Source organism: Oncorhynchus nerka, linkage group LG10 (genome assembly GCF_034236695.1).
Source record: "Oncorhynchus nerka isolate Pitt River linkage group LG10, Oner_Uvic_2.0, whole genome shotgun sequence".
Classification (NCBI taxonomy): domain Eukaryota; kingdom Metazoa; phylum Chordata; class Actinopteri; order Salmoniformes; family Salmonidae; genus Oncorhynchus; species Oncorhynchus nerka.
The window spans coordinates 12728557-12749956 of record NC_088405.1 but is presented as its reverse complement, the minus strand read 5'-3'; the positions used below and the strand labels follow the sequence as shown (position 1 = coordinate 12749956).

General features: G+C 47.5%; 1 protein-coding gene across 1 annotated transcript in view; it reads right to left on the bottom strand.

The window, feature by feature from the left end:
• Positions 1–16944, bottom strand: part of peli1b (pellino E3 ubiquitin protein ligase 1b) — a 75565-nt gene extending 58621 nt beyond the window's left edge. The window contains exon 1 of the mRNA XM_065023020.1: positions 16614–16944. The gene's annotated coding sequence lies outside the window, so the exon portion shown is untranslated. The remainder of the gene's footprint in view (positions 1–16613) is intronic.
• Between the last annotated feature and the right edge of the window lie 4456 nt (positions 16945–21400).

The following is a 21400-nucleotide window of genomic DNA, read 5'->3' as shown; positions in this document are numbered from 1 at the left end:
GTTGTTGCTCACGCCCTGCGTCCGGTCTGGACTCCTGAGTGTGTTGGTTGTTGCTTACGCTCTGCGTCCGGTCTGGACTCCTGAGTGTGTTGGTTGTTGCTTGCGCTCTGCGTCCGGTCTGGACTCCTGAGTGTGTTGGTTGTTGCTTACGCCCTGAGTGTGTTGGTTGTTGCTTACGCCCTGAGTTTGTTGGTTGTTGCTTACGCCCTGAGTTTGTTGGTTGTTGCTTACGCTCTGCGTCCGGTCTGGACTCCTGAGTGTGTTGGTTGTTGCTTACGCCCTGAGTTTGTTGGTTGTTGCTTACGCCCTGAGTTTGTTGGTTGTTGCTTACGCCCTGCGTCCGGTCCGGACTCCTGAGTGTGTTGGTTGTTGCTCGCGCTCTGCGTCCGGTCCGGACTCCTGAGTGTGTTGGTTGTTGCTTACGCCCTGCATCCGGTCTGGACTCCTGAGTGTGTTGGTTGTTGCTTACGCTCTGCGTCCGGTCTGGACTCCTGAGTGTGTTGGTTGTTGCTTACGCCCTGCGTCCGGTCTGGACTCCTGAGTGTGTTGGTTGTTGCTTACGCCCTGCGTCCGGTCTGGACTCCTGAGTGTGTTGGTTGTTGCTTGCGCTCTGCGTCCGGTCTGGACTCCTGAGTGTGTTGGTTGTTGCTTACGCTCTGCGTCCGGTCTGGACTCCTGAGTGTGTTGGTTGCATGGAGGGATCAGAGGAGGAGGATTGGTTTGCACACGCTGAAGATTACAAGTCTGATGACCAGGTAATCGATCTGAGGGGACTCTCGGGAAAGGAGATCGACACTAACGATACCTCTCACAGTCTCTCTTTCCCTCCCGCTAACAGACTCCCCGTCTTTGCCTCCCTCCCTCATTCTTCCTGTGTAACCCATCTAATCGATGAGCAGGGATGTGTAAAATATCAAAAGAGAGGGAAGGAGAAGAATGAGAGGAGGAATCATATCTCAGTCACCTGGGATTTGGGAGGGAAATTGTGTTCCAGACAGGGAGAAGGGATGTGTGTAGGCTACCTGGGATTTGGGAGGGAAATGGTGTACCAGACAGGGAGAAGGGGATGTGTGTAAGCTACCTGGGATTTGGGAGGGAAATCGTGTTCCAGACAGGGAGAAGGGGATGTGTGTAAGCTACCTGGGATTTGGGAGGGAAATCGTGTTCCAGACAGGGAGAAGGGGATGTGTGTAAGCTACCTGGGATTTGGGAGGGAAATCGTGTTCCAGACAGGGAGAAGGGATGTGTGTGTGTGTAGGCTACCTGGGATTTGGGAGGGAAATCGTGTTCCAGACAGGGAGAAGGGATGTGTGCAGGCTACCTGGGATTTGGGAGGGAAATCGTGTTCCAGACAGGGAGAAGGGATGTGTGTGTGTGTAGGCTACCTGGGATTTGGGAGGGAAATCGTGTTCCAGACAGGGAGAAGGGATGTGTGTAGGCTACCTGGGATTTGGGAGGGAATTCGTGTTCCAGACAGGGAGAAGGGATGTGTGCAGGCTACTTGTGTCTCCTGTGATGTTCCATACGGATGATAAACAATGTTTTTACTCTGGACCGGGATGGGGTTCTGGAGCACTGGTCTGGGATGGGGTTCTGGAGCACTGGTCTGGGATGGGGTTCTGGAGCACTGGTCTGGGATGGGGTTCTGGAGCACTGGTCTGGGATGGGGTTCTGGAGCACTGGACTGGGATGGGGTTCTGGAGCACTGGACTGGGATGGGGTTCTGGAGCACTGGACTGGGATGGGGCACTGGACTGGGGGTTCTGGAGCACTGGACTGGGATGGGGTTCTGGAGCACTGGACTGGGATGGGGTTCTGGAGCACTGGACTGGGATGGGGTTCTGGAGCACTGGTCTGGGATGGGGTTCTGGAGCACTGGACTGGGATGGGGTTCTGGAGCACTGGACTGGGATGGGGTTCTGGAGCACTGGACTGGGGCCTGGCTGGGAGAGCAGGAAGGCCATCTGTATTATGAAACTAACCTGTGGGTTAGGAAGGCCGTCTGACCCCCTGCATTGGGGCGGCAGGTAGCCTAGTGGTTAGAGCGTTGGACCAGTAACTAGTAACTTGCTAGATCGAATCCCTGAGCTGACAAGGTTCAAATCTGTCATTCTGCCCCTGAACAAGGCAGTTAACCCACTGTTCCCCAGAAGACCGTCATTGTAAATAAGAATGGAAATGAATGGAATGCCAATGACTGGAAAGAACTACAAAAATCTCTGAAACTGGAAACACTTATCTCCCTCACTAGCTTTAAGCACCAGCTGTCAGAGTAGCTCAGATTACTGCACCTGTACATAACCCATCTATAATTTAGCCCAAACAACTACCCCTTCCCCTACTGTATTTATTTATTTATTTAGCTAGCTCCATTATTTCTACTTTGCACATTCTTCTACTGCAAATCTACCATTGCTACGGTTGGTTTTGGGGGTGACCAGAGAGATATACCTGCTGGAGCGCGTGCTACAGGTCTTGTGGATGACCTGGAGCCAGTGGGTTTGGCGACGAGTATGAAGCGAGGGCCAGCCAACGAGAGCGTACAGGTCACAGTGGTGGGTAGTATATGGGGCTTTGGTGACAAAACGGATGGCACTGTGATATCATCATAATTAGGTGTCGATACAATTCGATACTGCGATTTTATTGCAATTTGATGTTGAAACGTATTGCTCACTATATGACTGCTTCAGAGAGACAGAGAGAACACGAGAAAACGTGTTGATCAATCAGGGAAATAATAGTGCTGAAAACATGATGACTATTTAAAAAGAGGATGGACAACAGGCTATAGACAACTTTCCAGAACACGACACACTGACGTCACACACAGATGCACGCGGCTGTAAGGAAGCCATCGCACTCTGCACCCATTCAACATAGAAAAAAATAAAAACATCAATCTTAGGCTAAACAAAATAACTTACGCTTACAATGATGTTTTGATTCTTGCTTGAACAGTCGCTAAAATTATATTCGGTTGTGATCTTTTGCAAAATAACTGTTTTGGATGCAGCAGTTGTTAGCTAGAATGCTAACGCTCATTGATATAGGCTGTAGCAAAAACTAGCCAAAGAGCCATTTTACTGGTTGAAGTTATTTTTTTTTAGTTTGGTGAGGATGTGTGTGCCTGTCTGTGTGATGTCCCCCTGAGTATCCGAAACAAGAAGAAAGTGAATACGGGCGCCATTTAATGAGACAGGAAGTTAGATAGCCTCAAACACTTGCACACACAAACCAGCCAAACTGTCAGAAGACTGGAGTACAAACCAGCCTAACTGTCAGAAGACTGGAGTACAAACCAGCCTAACTGTCAGAAGACTGGAGTACAAACCAGCCTAACGGTCAGAAGACTGGAGCACAAACCAGCCTAACTGTCAGAAGACTGGAGTACAAACCAGCCTAACTGTCAGAAGACTGGAGCACAAACCAGCCTAACTGTCAGAAGACTGGAGTACAAACCAGCCAAACTGTCAGAAGACTGGAATACAAACCAGCCTAACTGTCAGAAGACTGGAGCACAACCCAGCCTAACTGTCAGAAGACTGGAGCACAAACCAGCCTAACGGTCAGAAGACTGGAGTACAAACCAGCCTAACGGTCAGAAGACTGGAGCACAACCCAGCCTAACTGTCAGAAGACTGGAGTACAAACCAGCCTAACTGTCAGAAGACTGGAGTACAAACCAGCCAAACTGTCAGAAGACTGGAGTACAAACCAGCCTAACTGTCAGAAGACTGGAGTACAAACCAGCCTAACGGTCAGAAGACTGGAGCACAAACCAGCCTAACTGTCAGAAGACTGGAGTACAAACCAGCCTAACTGTCAGAAGACTGGAGCACAAACCAGCCTAACTGTCAGAAGACTGGAGTACAAACCAGCCAAACTGTCAGAAGACTGGAATACAAACCAGCCTAACTGTCAGAAGACTGGAGCACAACCCAGCCTAACTGTCAGAAGACTGGAGCACAAACCAGCCTAACGGTCAGAAGACTGGAGTACAAACCAGCCTAACGGTCAGAAGACTGGAGCACAACCCAGCCTAACTGTCAGAAGACTGGAGTACAAACCAGCCTAACTGTCAGAAGACTGGAGTACAAACCAGCCTAACTGTCAGAAGACTGGAGTACAAACCAGCCTAACTGTCAGAAGACTGGAGTACAAACCAGCCTAACTGTCAGAAGACTGGAGTACAAACCAGCCTAACTGTCAGAAGACTGGAGCACAAACCAGCCTAACTGTCAGAAGACTGGAGCACAAACCAGCCTAACTGTCAGAAGACTGGAGTACAAACCAGCCTAACTGTCAGAAGACTGGAGTACAAACCAGCCTAACTGTCAGACGACTGGAGCACAAACCAGCCTAACTGTCAGAAGACTGGAGCACAAACCAGCCTAACTGTCAGAAGACTGGAGCACAAACCAGCCTAACTGTCAGAAGACTGGAGCACAAACCAGCCTAACGGTCAGAAGACTGGAGCACAAACCTCACAAGAACAACACTCAATATATTTTATGTTCTAATCTTCTTGTTACATAGGCCTACACGTAGGCTAGGCTATGTAATAGACAGACACTGGTATGGTGCTGAAGACAGCATAGTAAATATTAGGTGAAAAAGTGGTGAAGTGTCCATTTTAACCAACACAGACAGTGGAATCTACCAGTGGGCACCCAGTGACTACAAAGGATGAGATGCATTGTTGTGGGCGAGTCTAGATGGCGTAGTTCGCCTCCAGACATGGGAACATGCAGTTTATTGTATTTATGTCATTGTCCTCTGGCTGATGTCATGTGGTGGATTGTCTGATACTGCTGTGCTGATGCTGCTATCCTGGTCTCTCTGGAAACAGAGATGTTAATCTCAACCGAACTAACCTGATGAAAAGGGTTAAACAGCAGTAGACGTGGCCAACTCAACTCAGAACATTCTCCCACACAGCCACCAGCTTGTCTAAGGGAAATGTATCAGAACAGGTCCATTGTGACCATTGCCAAGCTCTCTGACCTAAAAAAAAAAATGGTTTCCTGAATGTAGGTGAATGTATGAAAATTGAATGACGCTTTTCACAATTTCAAACATTTCTCAGGCTTTCAATCAATCTCTGTGTCTGTGATTGCCAGAATCTTCCTCATCCTCGGATCTATGATCTACCAATGTAATGCTGATTGTTGTTGTGTTTGACATAACCCCCATCTATCTGAGCAGGTTGAAATACTTCTCAGTATTAAATTAGCTTGGTTAAATAAACCATGTTCCAGCTGGACCTGCTTGCCAAGAGAATCTGGGACCAATCGGTGCCATTCCCACGACAACTGGGTCATCCGTGGCAGCTGAGGTCTTGGATGACTGGACGTTTGCCCATTGGGGGAAATGGACTGACTGACCACAGTAAGTAAGTAGCCTTGTACGAGCCGGAGCCCATTTCCTGTTTCTGTAGTGAGGCAGCTTGATGTTCAAGTACACCCCCTGGACAGGACACTAGTCTATCACCTCAGTACACCCCCTGGACAGGACACTAGTCTATCACCTCAGTACACCCCCTGGACAGGACACTAGTCTATCACCTCAGTACACCCCCTGGACAGGACACTAGTCTATCACCTCAGTACACCCCCTGGACAGGACACTAGTCTATCACCTCAGTACACCCCCTGGATAGGACACTAGTCTATCACCTCAGTACACCCCCTGGACAGGACACTAGTCTATCACCTCAGTATACCCCCTGGACAAGACACTAGTCTATCATCTCAGTACACCCCTGGACAGGACACTAGTCTATCACAGGGCGTTCACCCCTTAATGCTGAGTGCCAAGCAGTAACAGATTGACCACAGAGGAGGGAGTCAAATGACCTAGACATTATCACAAGGTCTAATACACTGAACAGAGGGTGAATTTCACTAGTGGTTGGTTCCCAAATGCTTTCAGACATTTATAAAACACACTCCAGATATCTAAAACTAGGGCTGCAAAATTCATGGTACTTTCAATAAATTCCCTGGTTTTCCAGAAATCCTGGCTGGAAGATTCACGGAATCGGAAGGGAATAAGAGGGAAATCCGGAAACGCGATTTCTGGAAAACCAGGGAATTTATTGAAATTTCCCAGAATCCTATTTAATAGCCTATAAGAGTAACAGAAGAAAGACTTCCAATAGCAGACATGTTTCTGTGGACTACTCAAAAGGCAGAGGTTGACTTCATCTTAGACACTGTATTCCATAGAATGGAAACGTGGGCTGTAGCTGACCTGAACTCGTATTCAGAGCAATGTTTCTATCCACTCAGCCCAGTCACATGCTGTAATGGACCTGAAACGCATGAAAACTACACAACGCAGTGTAGGTCAATGTAATTAGGTACAGAGACCCCCACCTTCCATCTTCAAAGGCCATCTGGCACCGATTATACAGCCCCACCATACCACCACCATGTGTGTGTGTGTGTGTGTGTGGCCGCATTAACAGTAAATGATTGTCACTAGGTAGGTAATCCCCATCAAACACACCCAGGGGAGGGGAGAGAGGGGCCGAGAGAGAGAGAGAGAGAGAGAGGGGCCGAGAGAGAGAGAGAGAGAGAGAGAGAGGGCAGAGAGAGAGAGAGAGGGCCGAGAGAGAGAGAGATGTACTGACTCCAGTAGGCAGTACTGGGATGTAGGCTACTGGTGACAGATGGAGAGACTGGGAGATGGAGAGGGGAGGCGTTCAAGTTACAGGCTCATCAATAATTCACTGAGGTGAACACAGTCCGACAGCAGACAGACAACAAACGGCACACACACACACACCGCATGCACTCAAAACCACATGGACACACTCACATCCTGCCTAGGTACTACCTCCTGCCAGTAGAAAACACACTGTGTGACCTTCCCAGAAACCAACCAACCGTTCCAGTGACCAGCAGTTTGAGGAAAGTGTGGCTCACTTGACTCACTCTGCACAGGAAGACAGCAGGGAGGGGGGCTGACCTGATGGGAGAAGACTGATCATAAATCTGTGCCTAAAGCACAGCCTGTACTGGCAGCAGCAGCCCCTGAGAGAGATGGAGGAGAGACTGGGGGATATGGGGAGGAGAGAACTACTCCCAGCCCTCCTCTCTAACCCCAACTACTACTCCCAGCCCTCCTCTCTAACCCCAACTACTACTCCTACCAGCCCTCCTCTCTAACCCCCAACTACTACTCCTACCAGCCCTCCTCTCTAACCCCCAACTACTACTCCTACCAGCCCTCCTCTCTAACCCCAACTACTACTCCTACCAGCCCTCCTCTCTAACCCCAACTAACCCCAACTACTACTACTCCTACCAGCCCTCCTCTCTAACCCCAGCCTACTCCTACCAGCCCTCTAACCCCAACTACTACTCCTACCAGCCCTCCTCTCTAACCCCAACTACTACTCCTACCAGCCCTCCTCTCTAACCCCAACTACTACTCCTACCAGCCCTCCTCTCTAACCCCAACTACTACTCCTACCAGCCCTCCTCTCTAACCCCAACTACTACTCCTACCAGCCCTCCTCTCTAACCCCAACTACTACTCCTACCAGCCCTCCTCTCTAACCCCAACTACTACTCCTACCAGCCCTCCTCTCTAACCCCAACTACTACTCCCAGCCCTCCTCTCTAACCCCCAACTACTTCTCCCAGCCCTCTTCTCTAACCCCCAACTACTACTCCCAGCCCTCCTCTCTAACCCCAACTACTACTCCCAGCCCTCCTCTCTAACCCCAACTACTACTCCCAGCCCTCCTCTCTAACCCCAACTACTACTCCCAGCCCTCCTCTCTAACCCCAACTACTACTCCCAGCCCTCCTCTCTAACCCCAACTACTACTACCAGCCCTCCTCTCTAACCCTAACTACTACTACCAGCCCTCCTCTCTAACCCTAACTACTACTACCAGCCCTCCTCTCTAACCCTAACTACTACTACCAGCCCTCACTACTAATACCACCACCCAGCTCTTTGTTTTTCACTTTCCAAATCTGAGGGGTGAAAGTTAAAGACAACATCATAAATGTTGTGTTCACAATACAAACTACTTCATTTCAGTAAGGCTAACCTTATTGGAGTTGAGTGAAGTTGTTCCTAAATGCTGATTTTGGGACAGTTTAGCATCCCCCCTAATGGTTTTAGTTAGCATTGGGGGAGGGAAAGCTGATCCTAGATCTGTACCTTGGGCACCCGAGTGGCGCAGCGGTCTAAGACACTGCATCTCAGTTTTAGAGGCATCACTAGAGACACCCTGGTTCGAATCCAGGCTATATCAAAACCGGCCGTGATTGGGAGTCCCATAGGGCAGCGCACAACTTGCCCAGTGTCGTTCGGATTTGGTCGGTGTAGGCCGTCACTGTAAATAAGAATATGTTCTTAACTGACTTGCCTAGTTAAATAAAGGTTAAATAATATATATAAAACCCAGGGGAAACTTCACAGGAGCAACATTTGTAATGTTGTGAACTGCTATTAGACTAAAAGGTAGAGCTTCAGAACACAAACAGACTTAGTTGTGTTTTCCCTGTTGAATGTTTCTCCAGTCAGGTGCAGAAGCAAACTGCCCCGTGTCCAGATTTGACATTTTCTTTCAGCTCAGGTGTTGGCAGGTATGTCCTTCCATGTATGAATGACCTCATGTGCGTAATTAAGACCGAGAGGGATGGAGAAGTGGGGAAAGAGGGAAGCAGAGAGGGTGAGGGACTGTTTGGAATATACCTAAAGAATTAGAAGGGAAGAAGTAGAGAGAGACAGAGACCGAGAGAGAGACTGTTTGGAATATACCTAAAGAATTACTTCCGGGTTGGAGCGAGCGGTCGCATTCGCACTTCGGCCGCAGGTTGTATAACTTTTCATTACATTTCATTACATTTCACTATAGTACAACGGTTTGATTTGTCTAATCTTAGCAATTTCTTCTTAGCTAGCTACATAGCCGTCTTTGTATCAAAGATAATTGCGTAATTATCGTATTTCGTCGTCCTAACGCAGTCTACACTGCTATCTGCCCAGCAGCTAGCCAGCTAGCCAACGTCCACCGTCTATCGAATAGCAGCACTAAAAACTATTACACTCAACTGAATGACCTGATTAGTGTAGTGTTAGCTAGCTACATAGTTGTCTTTGCTGTCTTCGTATCCAAGATAATTGTGTAGTTTAGAGTGTGTAGTCTTAGAGTGATTATCTTAATTTACCGAGGTTAGCTAGCCAGCTATTTGTCGTCCTTAACGTAGGAGACACTGCTAGCTAGCCAACAGCTAGCCAACGTCCACCGAATTGAACTTCCTCACTCAACAACCCGGTCGCATTCCGCTTCGCTCCACAGGTAGTATCACATTTTCATTTCATTTCATTACAGTACAACGGTTTGATTTGTTTGATCGTAGCTAGCTACATAGCTAGCTACATAGCCGTCTTTGTATCAAAGATAATTGTGTAGTCTAGAGCGATTTTCTAGGTTAGCTAGCCAGCTATTGTCGTTCTTTTAACGCAACGTAACGTAATCAACACTGCTAGCTAGCCAGCTAGCCCCCTGTATAGCAGCACTGTCGAAACTATCACACCCAACGGAACGACTTGATTAGTGTAGTGTCAACAACGCAGCCACTGCCAGCTAGCCTACAAAGTCAACAACGCAGCCACTGCCAGCTAGCCTACTTCAGCAGTACTGTATCATTTTAATCATTTTAGTCAATAAGATTCTTGCTACGTAAGCTTAACTTTCTGAACATTCGAGACGTGTAGTCCACTTGTCATTCCAATCTCCTTTGCATTAGCGTAGCCTCTTCTGTAGCCTGTCAACTATGTGTCTGTCTATCCCTGTTCTCTCCTCTCTGCACAGACCATACAAACGCTCCACACCGCGTGGCCGCGGCCACCCTAATCTGGTGGTCCCAGCGCGCACGACCCACGTGGAGTTCCAGGTCTCCGGTAGCCTCTGGAACTGCCGATCTGCGGCCAACAAGGCAGAGTTCATCTCAGCCTATGCCTCCCTCCAGTCCCTCGACTTCTTGGCACTGACGGAAACATGGATCACCACAGATAACACTGCTACTCCTACTGCTCTCTCTTCGTCCGCCCACGTGTTCTCGCACACCCCGAGAGCTTCTGGTCAGCGGGGTGGTGGCACCGGGATCCTCATCTCTCCCAAGTGGTCATTCTCTCTTTCTCCCCTTACCCATCTGTCTATCGCCTCCTTTGAATTCCATGCTGTCACAGTTACCAGCCCTTTCAAGCTTAACATCCTTATCATTTATCGCCCTCCAAGTTCCCTCGGAGAGTTCATCAATGAGCTTGATGCCTTGATAAGCTCATTTCCTGAGGACGGCTCACCTCTCACAGTTCTGGGTGACTTTAACCTCCCCACGTCTACCTTTGACTCATTCCTCTCTGCCTCCTTCTTTCCACTCCTCTCCTCTTTGACCTCACCCTCTCACCTTCCCCCTACTCACAAGGCAGGCAATACGCTCAACCTCATCTTTACTAGATGCTGTTCTTCCACTAACCTCATTGCAACTCCCTCCAAGTCTCCGACCACTACCTTGTATCCTTTTCCCTCTCGCTCTCATCCAACACTTCCCACACTGCCCCTACTCGGATGGTATCGCGCCGTCCCAACCTTCGCTCTCTCTCCCCCGCTACTCTCTCCTCTTCCATCCTATCATCTCTTCCCTCTGCTCAAACCTTCTCCAACCTATCTCCTGATTCTGCCTCCTCAACCCTCCTCTCCTCCCTTTCTGCATCCTTTGACTCTCTATGTCCCCTATCCTCCAGGCCGGCTCGGTCCTCCCCTCCCGCTCCGTGGCTCGACGACTCATTGCGAGCTCACAGAACAGGGCTCCGGGCAGCCGAGCGGAAATGGAGGAAAACTCGCCTCCCTGCGGACCTGGCATCCTTTCACTCCCTCCTCTCTACATTTTCCTCTTCTCTCTCTGCTGCTAAAGCCACTTTCTACCACTCTAAATTCCAAGCATCTGCCTCTAACCCTAGGAAGCTCTTTGCCACCTTCTCCTCCCTCCTGAATCCTCCTCCCCCCCCCCTCCTCCCTCTCTGCAGATGACTTCGTCAACCATTTTGGAAAGAAGGTCGACGACATCCGATCCTCGTTTGCTAAGTCAAACGACACCGCTGGTTCTGCTCACACTGCCCTACCCTGTGCTGGAACTCTTTCTCCCCTCTCTCTCCAGATGAAATCTCGCGTCTTGTGACGGCCGGCCGCCCAACAACCTGCCCGCTTGACCCTATCCCCTCCTCTCTTCTCCAGACCATTTCCGGAGACCTTCTCCCTTACCTCACCTCGCTCATCAACTCATCCCTGACCGCTGGCTACGTCCCTTCCGTCTTCAAGAGAGCGAGAGTTGCACCCCTTCTGAAAAAACCTACACTCGATCCCTCCGATGTCAACAACTACAGACCAGTATCCCTTCTTTCTTTTCTCTCCAAAACTCTTGAACGTGCCGTCCTTGGCCAGCTCTCCCGCTATCTCTCTCAGAATGACCTTCTTGATCCAAATCAGTCAGGTTTCAAGACTAGTCATTCAACTGAGACTGCTCTTCTCTGTATCACGGAGGCGCTCCGCACTGCTAAAGCTAACTCTCTCTCCTCTGCTCTCATCCTTCTAGACCTATCGGCTGCCTTCGATACTGTGAACCATCAGATCTTCCTCTCCACCCTCTCCGAGTTGGGCATCTCCGGCGCGGCCCACGCTTGGATTGCGTCCTACCTGACAGGTCGCTCCTACCAGGTGGCGTGGCGAGAATCTGTCTCCTCACCACGTGCTCTCACCACTGGTGTCCCCAGGGCTCTGTTCTAGGCCCTCTCCTATTCTCGCTATACACCAAGTCACTTGGCTCTGTCATAACCTCACATGGTCTCTCCTATCATTGCTATGCAGACGACACACAATTAATCTTCTCCTTTCCCCCTTCTGACGACCAGGTGGCGAATCGCATCTCTGCATGTCTGGCAGACATATCAGTGTGGATGACGGATCATCACCTCAAGCTGAACCTCGGCAAGACGGAGCTGCTCTTCCTCCCGGGAAGGACTGCCCGTTCCATGATCTCGCCATCACGGTTGACAACTCCATTGTGTCCTCCTCCCAGAGCGCTAAGAACCTTGGCGTGATCCTGGACAACACCCTGTCGTTCTCAAATAACATCAAGGCGGTGGCCCGTTCCTGTAGGTTCATGCTCTACAACATCCGCAGAGTACGACCCTGCCTCACACAGGAAGCGGCGCAGGTCCTAATCCAGGCACTTGTCATCTCCCGTCTGGATTACTGCAACTCGCTGTTGGCTGGGCTCCCTGCCTGTGCCATTAAACCCCTACAGCTCATCCAGAACGCCGCAGCCCGTCTGGTGTTCAACCTTCCCAAGTTCTCTCACGTCACCCCGCTCCTCCGCTCTCTCCACTGGCTTCCAGTTGAAGCTCGCATCCGCTACAAGACCATGGTGCTTGCCTACGGAGCTGTGAGGGGAACGGCACCTCAGTACCTCCAGGCTCTGATCAGGCCCTACACCCAAACAAGGGCACTGCGTTCATCCACCTCTGGCCTGCTCGCCTCCCTACCACTGAGGAAGTACAGTTCCCGCTCAGCCCAGTCAAAACTGTTCGCTGCTCTGGCCCCCCAATGGTGGAACAAACTCCCTCACGACGCCAGGACAGCGGAGTCAATCACCACCTTCCGGAGACACCTGAAACCCCACCTCTTTAAGGAATACCTAGGATAGGATAAAGTAATCCTTCCCACCCCCCTTAAAAGATTTAGATGCACTATTGTAAAGTGGCAGTTCCACTGGATGTCATAAGGTGAACGCACCAATTTGTAAGTCGCTCTGGATAAGAGCGTCTGCTAAATGACTTAAATGTAAATGTAAATGTAATTAGAAGGGAAGAAGTAGAGAGAGAGAGAGACTGGAATATACCTAAAGAATTAGAAGGGAAGAAGTAGAGAGAGAGAGAGAGAGAGAGAGACTGTTTGGAATATACCTAAAGAATTAGAAGGGTAGAAGTAGAGAGACCGAGAGGGAGACTGTTTGGAATATACCTAAAGAATTAGAAGGGTAGAAGTAGAGAGAGACAGAGACCGAGAGAGAGACTGTTTGGAATATACCTAAAGAATTAGAAGGGTAGAAGTAGAGAGAGACAGAGAGAGACTGTTTGGAATATACCTAAAGAATTAGAAGGGTAGAAGTAGAGAGAGACAGAGAGAGAGACTGTTTGGAATATACCTAAAGAATTAGAAGGGTAGAAGTAGAGAGAGAGAGAGAGACCGAGAGAGATACTGAGATGGTCTCTCTTTCTTAGTCTCTACACCTTGAGTCTAACAGTCTAATCTGCTCCCAGCAATTTGGAAAAACGTCTGATGATGTTTTACCAGGCCTTTGTCTTTCTATCCCCACTATAACAGAAACGACAGTAAAAACATACCCACTGTCTGACCCACTTTCCATGACAAACCCTGGTAATCCTCCATCTCACATGCACAAACCCAGCACACTGAATGGAGCGAATAAGCTGAACTGAAGAGTAGTAGTGTGCCAAGCTTCACATACAGTGCAGAGTGTGGCCTACAGCCTAGCCTAAGCTGCTCAGATGTCCCTAGCCTCATACACGCACAGTTACGACCTGGGGAACTTACCCAGGCATGTCATTCAGAGTACAGATTCATAAGCTTACAGTATGCACAAACGTAAGCAAAAAACACACACGTACACACCCACAGTTATGACCTGGGGAACTACCCAGGCATTCCATTCAGAGTCCAGGCACATACAGAGTGCACACACACAGGCCAAAACACACAGGCCTACAGTGTGTTAACACAAACACACAGTACCAAGCCTCATGACGCAACAGCTCCAGAGAACAGCACACATAACGTACATACATACACAGAATGCCCAAATTGAAAACCGGATTGATGGATATCTTACACTCTGGATAGGTGGGGGTTCCTACAGACACTCTGGATAGGTGGGGGTTCCTACAGACACTCTGGATAGGTGGGGGTTCCTATAGGTGGGGGTTCCTAGACACGCTGGATAGGTGGGGGTTCCTACAGACACTCTGGATAGGCTGGGGTGGGGGTTCCTACAGACACTCTGGATAGGTGGGGGTTCCTACAGACACTCTGGATAGGTGGGGGTTCCTACAGACACTCTGGATAGGTGGGGGTTCCTATAGACACGCTGGATAGGTGGGGGTTCCTACAGACACTCTGGATAGGTGGGGGTTCCTACAGACACGCTGGATAGGTGGGGGTTCCTACAGACACGCTGGATAGGTGGGGGTTCCTACAGACCTACAGATTCAATAGAGGACAACCCCCCCCCCAGACCCTCTGACCCTCTGGAGTGAGACAGACCCCCAGACCATCTTTAGTGGGACAGACCCCCCAGAGCCTTTGGAGTGGGACAGACCCCCCTTCAGACCCTCTGGAGTGGGACAGACCCCCCCCCTCCCTCAGATCCTCTGGGGTGGGAAGGTGTGTGTATTACTATCCTTGAGGGTAATGGAAATGCCCAAAAGTCCCCACTAGGATAGTAAAACAAGTCCCCACTAGGATAGTAAAACAAGTCCCCACTAGGATAGTAAAACAAGTCCCCACTAGGATAGTAAAACAAGTCCCCGCTAGGATAGTAAAACCAGTCCCCACTAGGATAGTAAAACAAGTCCCCGCTAGGATAGTAAAACAAGTCCCCGCTAGGATAGTAAAACAAGTCCCCGCTAGGATAGTAAAACCAGTCCCCACTGGGATAGTAAAACCAGTCCCCACTAGGATAGTAAAACAAGTCCCCACTAGGATAGTAAAACAAGTCCCCACTAGGATAGTAAAACAAGTCCCCACTAGGATAGTAAAACAAGTCCCCACTAGGATAGTAAAACAAGTCCCCACTAGGATAGTAAAACAAGTCCCCACTAGGATAGTAAAACAAGTCCCCGCTAGGATAGTAAAACAAGTCCCCGCTAGGATAGTAAAACAAGTCCCCACTAGGATAGTAAAACAAGTCCCCGCTAGGATAGTAAAACAAGTCCCCGGTAGGATAGTAAAACAAGTCCCCGGTAGGATAGTAAAACAAGTCCCCGGTAGGATAGTAAAACAAGTCCCCGGTAGGATAGTAAAACAAGTCGCCACTTGGATAGTAAAACAAGTCCCCGCTAGGATAGTAAAACAAGTCCCCGCTAGGATAGTAAAACAAGTCCCCGGTAGGATAGTAAAACAAGTCCCCACTAGGATAGTAAAACAAGTCCCCACTAGGATAGTAAAACAAGTCCCCACTAGGATAGTAAAACAAGTCCCCGCTAGGATAGTAAAACAAGTCCCCGCTAGGATAGTAAAACAAGTCCCCGGTAGGATAGTAAAACAAGTCCTCACTAGGATAGTAAAACAAGTCCTCACTAGGATAGTAAAACAAGTCCCCACTAGGATAGTAAAACAAGTCCCCGGTAGGATAGTAAAACAAGTCCTCACTAGGATAGTAAAACAAGTCCTCACTAGGATAGTAAAACAAGTCCCCACTAGGATAGTAAAACAAGTCCCTGGTAGGATAGTAAAACAAGTCCCCGGTAGGATAGTAAAACAAGTCCCCGGTAGGATAGTAAAATAAGTCCTCACTAGGATAGTAAAACAAGTTCTCACTAGGATAGTAAAACAAGTCCCCACTAGGATAGTAAAACAAGGCACATTATCCCTAGTGGGGACATTTCCCACATCCCCAGAAGGACAAACGCTATTTTAAGTTTAGGGGTTAGGTTTTTTGTTTTGGTTACAATTGGGGCTAAGTTCAGGAGTCAGGTTAAGGCTAGGTACCCACAAGGATAGTAAAATATATGGTGGTGGTGTGTACATCCACAAGTTTAAAAACAAAACATATTCTGACCAAAAATCAGTTTGTAAACAACATGTTTACCCGTGGCAATGCAATGACGACAACGTTTGTAGCTAAACAATAGCTGAGTGGCAAGTCAAATCACCATTCGAGCTATTGATCCGCAAAGAAATAAGAGATAAGATAATTGGAAAGGGGGAACCGGATGATTGATACGACAACGAGACATGGATGTCAAAAAGGCGGATCCAAGTCATCGCCAGACCGGACCAACAAAGGCAGAAGCAGGGCTAGCCAACAGATCAGATGTTTGATCGAAGGAATGATATCCCATTCCAACTTGACATGCAAAACCTAGTTTGTTAGTTAGCTCAGTTGGTAGACAAAGCCGGAATAGTGCGTTCGATTCCCGGGACCACCATGCGTAAAAACGTAAGGATTTATGACTAAATAGCTTTGGATACATTACAGTGACCCACAAATAAATAGTTATGATTAACGTTAAGAGAATATTTGGTTATAGCCTAAATTATGACCATTATTAGTTAGCTAGCTAGGTTTTTGAGAAGAATAACCAGCTACTGTAACGTTAACGTTACCTGGCACATCTCTCCACCAGCAAGCAATCATATTTGCTAGCTAGCCTACTGTCCCTTGTGTTAGCTAGCCAGCGGGTTCACAAAGGAAAACAGGAGATTGTCAACTGATTGGCAAGCTAATATGGTTAGTTATCTTGTGTAAATGAGAGGAAGGTTATTGTTAGGTAGTTTTACTTACAGCGGAGTCGATGCGCTCCTCCTGCCGAGACACACCGCTCAGTGAGCGGGTGACAACCATCTACCACCCGCCGCTTCAGACCAAGTTCGTTGAGTTAGCTTGTTTACCAGCTAACAAAGGCAATTTGTCAACAAATCTCAATGTTTGATACAAAAAAAACTGTCAGAATGGCCAATCATACGACGTGTTAGCTCTCTTCCTGTACAAAGTTACATTCCCCAAAATGTTTTTTTTTTAATGCTTCGCTCTCCGTGCGGACAGCAGAATAATATGTTGGAGGTGTGTTGAACATAAACAGAGACGTCTCGTTTTGAATTGTAGCGTACTCTGATCCGAGAAAAACCTGCCGCGTATGATGCGAAAGGGATTGTGGATATCGTAGTTGAGCTCTCGACCCAACAAGGCACCGCAGAGTATCTAAACCGGTCATTGAAGCCACCATGCAAGTACTTGTTTTGAAATGTGACGTGCAAGTTGTTTATATATTATGCATTCATGTGGTAGCCTACAGCGAATGTAATGAAACTGAGTAAAACCACGCAGTCCGTCAAAGAAGACGACAAATCATGTACCCTCTTAGGCCTAACTCCCACCTATCTGAGATACCTACTGCAGCCCTCTAGTCCCCAAAGCACACATCCCTGCGGTGCTCCTCTTTTCAGCTCTCTGCAGCTAGCGACTGGAACCAGCTGCAACACACACTGGACAGTTGTATCTCTTCATTCAAAGACTCAATCATGGACCCTCTTAGTGACAGTTGTATCTCTTCATTCAAAGACTCAATCATGGACCCTCTTAGTGACAGTTGTATCTCTTCATTCAAAGACTCAATCATGGACCCTCTTAGTGACAGTTGTATCTCTTCATTCAAAGACTCAATCATGGACCCTCTTAGTGACAGTTGTATCTCTTCATTCAAAGACTCAATCATGGACCCTCTTAGTGACAGTTGTATCTCTTCATTCAAAGACTCAATCATGGACCCTCTTAGTGACAGTTGGACTGCTTCACCTGATGCATTGTTGTCTCTGCCTTCTTGCCCTTTGTGCTGTTGTCTCTACCTTATTGCCCTTTGTGCTGTTGTCTCTGCCTTCTTGCCCTTTGTGCTGTTCTCTCTACCTTCTTGCCCTTTGTGCTGTTGTCTCTACCTTCTTGCCCTTTGTGCTGTTGTCTCTACCTTCTTGCCCTTTGTGCTGTTGTCTCTACCTTCTTGCCCTTTGTGCTGTTGTCTCTGCCTTCTTGCCCTTTGTGCTGTTGTCTCTACCTTCTTGCCCTTTGTGCTGTTGTCTCTACCTTCTTGCCCTTTGTGCTGTTGTCTCTACCTTCTTGCCCTTTGTGCTGTTGTCTCTACCTTCTTGCCCTTTGTGCTGTTGTCTCTACCTTCTTGCCCTTTGTGCTGTTGTCTCTACCTTCTTGCCCTTTGTGCTGTTGTCTGTGCCCAATCATGTTTGTACCACGTTTTGTGCTGCTGCCATGTTGTTGTCATGTCGTGTTGCTACCATGCTGTGTTGTCATGTCGTGTTGCTACCATGCTGTGTTGTCATGTCGTGTTGATACCATGCTGTGTTGTCATGTCGTGTTGCTACCATGCTGTGTTGTCATGTTGTGTTGCTACCATGCTATGTTGTCATGTTGTGTTGCTACCATGCTGTGTTGTCATGTTGTGTTGCTACCATGCTATGTTGTCATGTTGTGTTGCTACCATGCTGTGTTGTCATGTTGTGTTTCTACCATGCTGTGTTGTCATGTTGTGTTGCTACCATGCTGTGTTGTCATGTTGTGTTTCTACCATGCTGTGTTGTCATGTTGTGTTGCTACCATGCTGTGTTGTCATGTGTTGTTGACATGCATTGTTGTTGTCTAAGGTCTCTCTTTATGCAGTGTTGTCTCTCTTGTCGTGATGTGTATTTTGTCCTATATTTTTATTTTTTATTTAACACTGTCCCCACAGTAGGTATTTTGTTAGGCCTTCATTGTAAATAAGAATTTGTTCTTAACAGACTTGCCTAGTTAAGTAAAAGTTTTTTAAAAAGCAGAAAAGGGCAATATAATATTGCTCATTCAGGTGAACCTAGTAATTTACTGGTCTTATGTCAATCAAATCGTATGTGACAAGGCAGGAACCAAAGTTTTGGTCAGTGTTTCCCAAGGGACGCTACTTACTGGGGAGCATTTAAAATGGAATTAAACCACACCCCATGAACTTGTGCAGATGAACGTTTTTGTGATGTGTCGTCCATGCTGAATGGTTGCTATGTACATTTATGTTGTGGGGTGTGGTCCTGTGTTCTGAGATGGTATGTTTCTTTGTCAGTGCTTGTTCGTAGTGAGCCGTAGGCGCTTGAACATCAGGGCATGTTTCTGTGGATAGATCCTAGCTCTCAAACTCTAGGCAGAATTCTGCCTTCTCCCTACAGTTTTCAGCAGTTAACTTCGCCCATGATTGGCTCATGTGAACTACAATCCCGATGCTGTTGAGAAATGTCAATAATCATTGCTTGCGATACTGCTTTCGAAACATATGGCCCTTTCATCAGCGAGGAATCATCTTTTAAATAAAAATGATACTTACTGCAACAGTTTTGCACAGATCCACACAGCTATGGGTGCCTCCAACCGCCTGAACTATTCTCCAGTTAACACTTCCACACAGGTGTTCGGAGCACACTAGATAGCCATTTTAGCACAGGTGGTCGCCTCAGTCTTCCGTCTGTTTTCCATAAACAAGCACTGTAACATGGAGATATGTGTGGAAGCACTAACCCTAATCTTATGAGGGCGTGTATCAATTGAACCTTTTTAAAAAATGTTTTAATAAATTCTCACTGATATAAAAGATAAGGCCCTTATGCAAGAGTATAAGGACTTTATGGGTTGACTGGCCCTCCGCTGTTGTGCCGGGCTGAACAACATCTACCTGTGACCATATTCATGATACAGAACTCCCTCCCTTTTTGCTGAGGTATAGATCTTGGGTTCGATAGATCCTAGCCCGTTATATAATCTCGCTCTACTCCAGACCTTCATGCCACACAGATGTATCATTGTATACGTGGCAAATTCCCTCAAATGTAGTATACTATATAGGGAATACTAGGCTGCTAACTTCATTTGGGACTCTCTCTTTCTCCCACAGAGGAGTTTGAGACAGAAGTCTGGTTGCATGGGACTCACGGTCTTACTGCCCTCACAGCCGATGGTGGACACTCATCGTGTGTGACAAATATGTCACCCGTGTGAACCTGTTCTATAGATGCCAGCAGCCTAGATGTCATTGGAAGGGTGAAGTTGAATGGAGTCATAACATAAGCCTACAGGCAGAGAGGGCTTTCCTTCTCATTCCCTAGGAGGGTGTGTGTGCTTGTTTGTGTGTGTTTGCCTTTTTCTGCGTATGTCACTTTTTCCTTGCATTGTTCTGTGACTTTTTGTGTGCATTTTTTCCATGCACTTCCATTGGTCCCGTTACACAAAGACAAAATGCATCCAAAAGCTGTAAAAGGAAGGTGAAAAGGAAAGTGTGTGAAATGTTTGTGTGAAGGGAACGAATGCACCATCATCCCTTTGATCACTACCTTGTTTACCTCATCACATCATGTCTCTTACCCAGTCCCCTGGCTCATACATGCATGTGTGTGTGTGTTTGAGAGAGAGAGTGAGATAGTGTGTGTGTGTCCATGCCAGCGTTTGTCCGTCTGTGCAGGGTTGGGGAGTAACTCATTACATACCATCAGTTACATGTCATCTGATTACAAAACAAAACTGTAAATGTAATCAGTTTTGCTACCAGAAAAAAATATTGTAATCAGATTACAGATACTTTTGAAAAACTAGATGATTACTTCTTGGATTACTTTTAAATTCAGAAAGGATGTTTGCGGGAAAAAACAACAACATTATGACACCTTTCTGTTTTGTCAATGACAAATTCAGCATTGAAAAAATATACAAGTTTAAGTTTGCTCCACCTGAGCGAGTCTGACCACAAGTCATCAAATGTGTTGAGATGGATCCTTTCTCTCTTCTTCTAATGCCTCTTAAGGGGAAAGTAATCCGAAAGTAACTGAAAGTAATAAGATTACGTTACTGAGTTTGGGTAATGCAAAATATATGTAACTGATTATAATTTGGATAGCTAACTAGTAACTATAACTATAGAAAGTAACTTAGCCTGCGTGCGTGCGTGTCTCCTACACCAGTGGTTCCTAAACTGTGGGTCGGGACAGCTACGGCCCCCTATTCCCTACTTTTAACCAGAGCTCTGGGCACTACATAGGGAATAGGATGGGACATGGGACTACAGCAGGGACTACACACATACTCTCTCTCTAAGCCTTTACCTAACACGCTTACATAAAAATGTATATTTTAGTCATTTATCAGACGCTCTGCAACTTACAGTAGTGAGTGCATACATTTTCATACTGGTCCCCCGTGAGAATCAAATCCACAGCCCAGGCGTTGCAAGTGCCACGCTCTACCAACCGAGCCACACGGGAACATACAGTATATAGGCCCATGTTCTAGTCTCTGTTGACAAACAACCTGCTACTCCTGTTTATGTTGCCATAGCTACAACACCAACACAACACCTCCCTTTAACACTTCCAACGTTGGGACAGAGCACCTCTAGAGTCAAGACCTGGGTTCAAATACTATTTGAAATAATTGTAAATACTAGCTGGTCCTTGATTGAGCTTGCCTGGCGCAATCGACCAATAGAATAGTTGCAACATGCAAACTTCACCCATGTGGCACGTGGTCTCTACGCCAGGCAGGCTAGGGGAAAA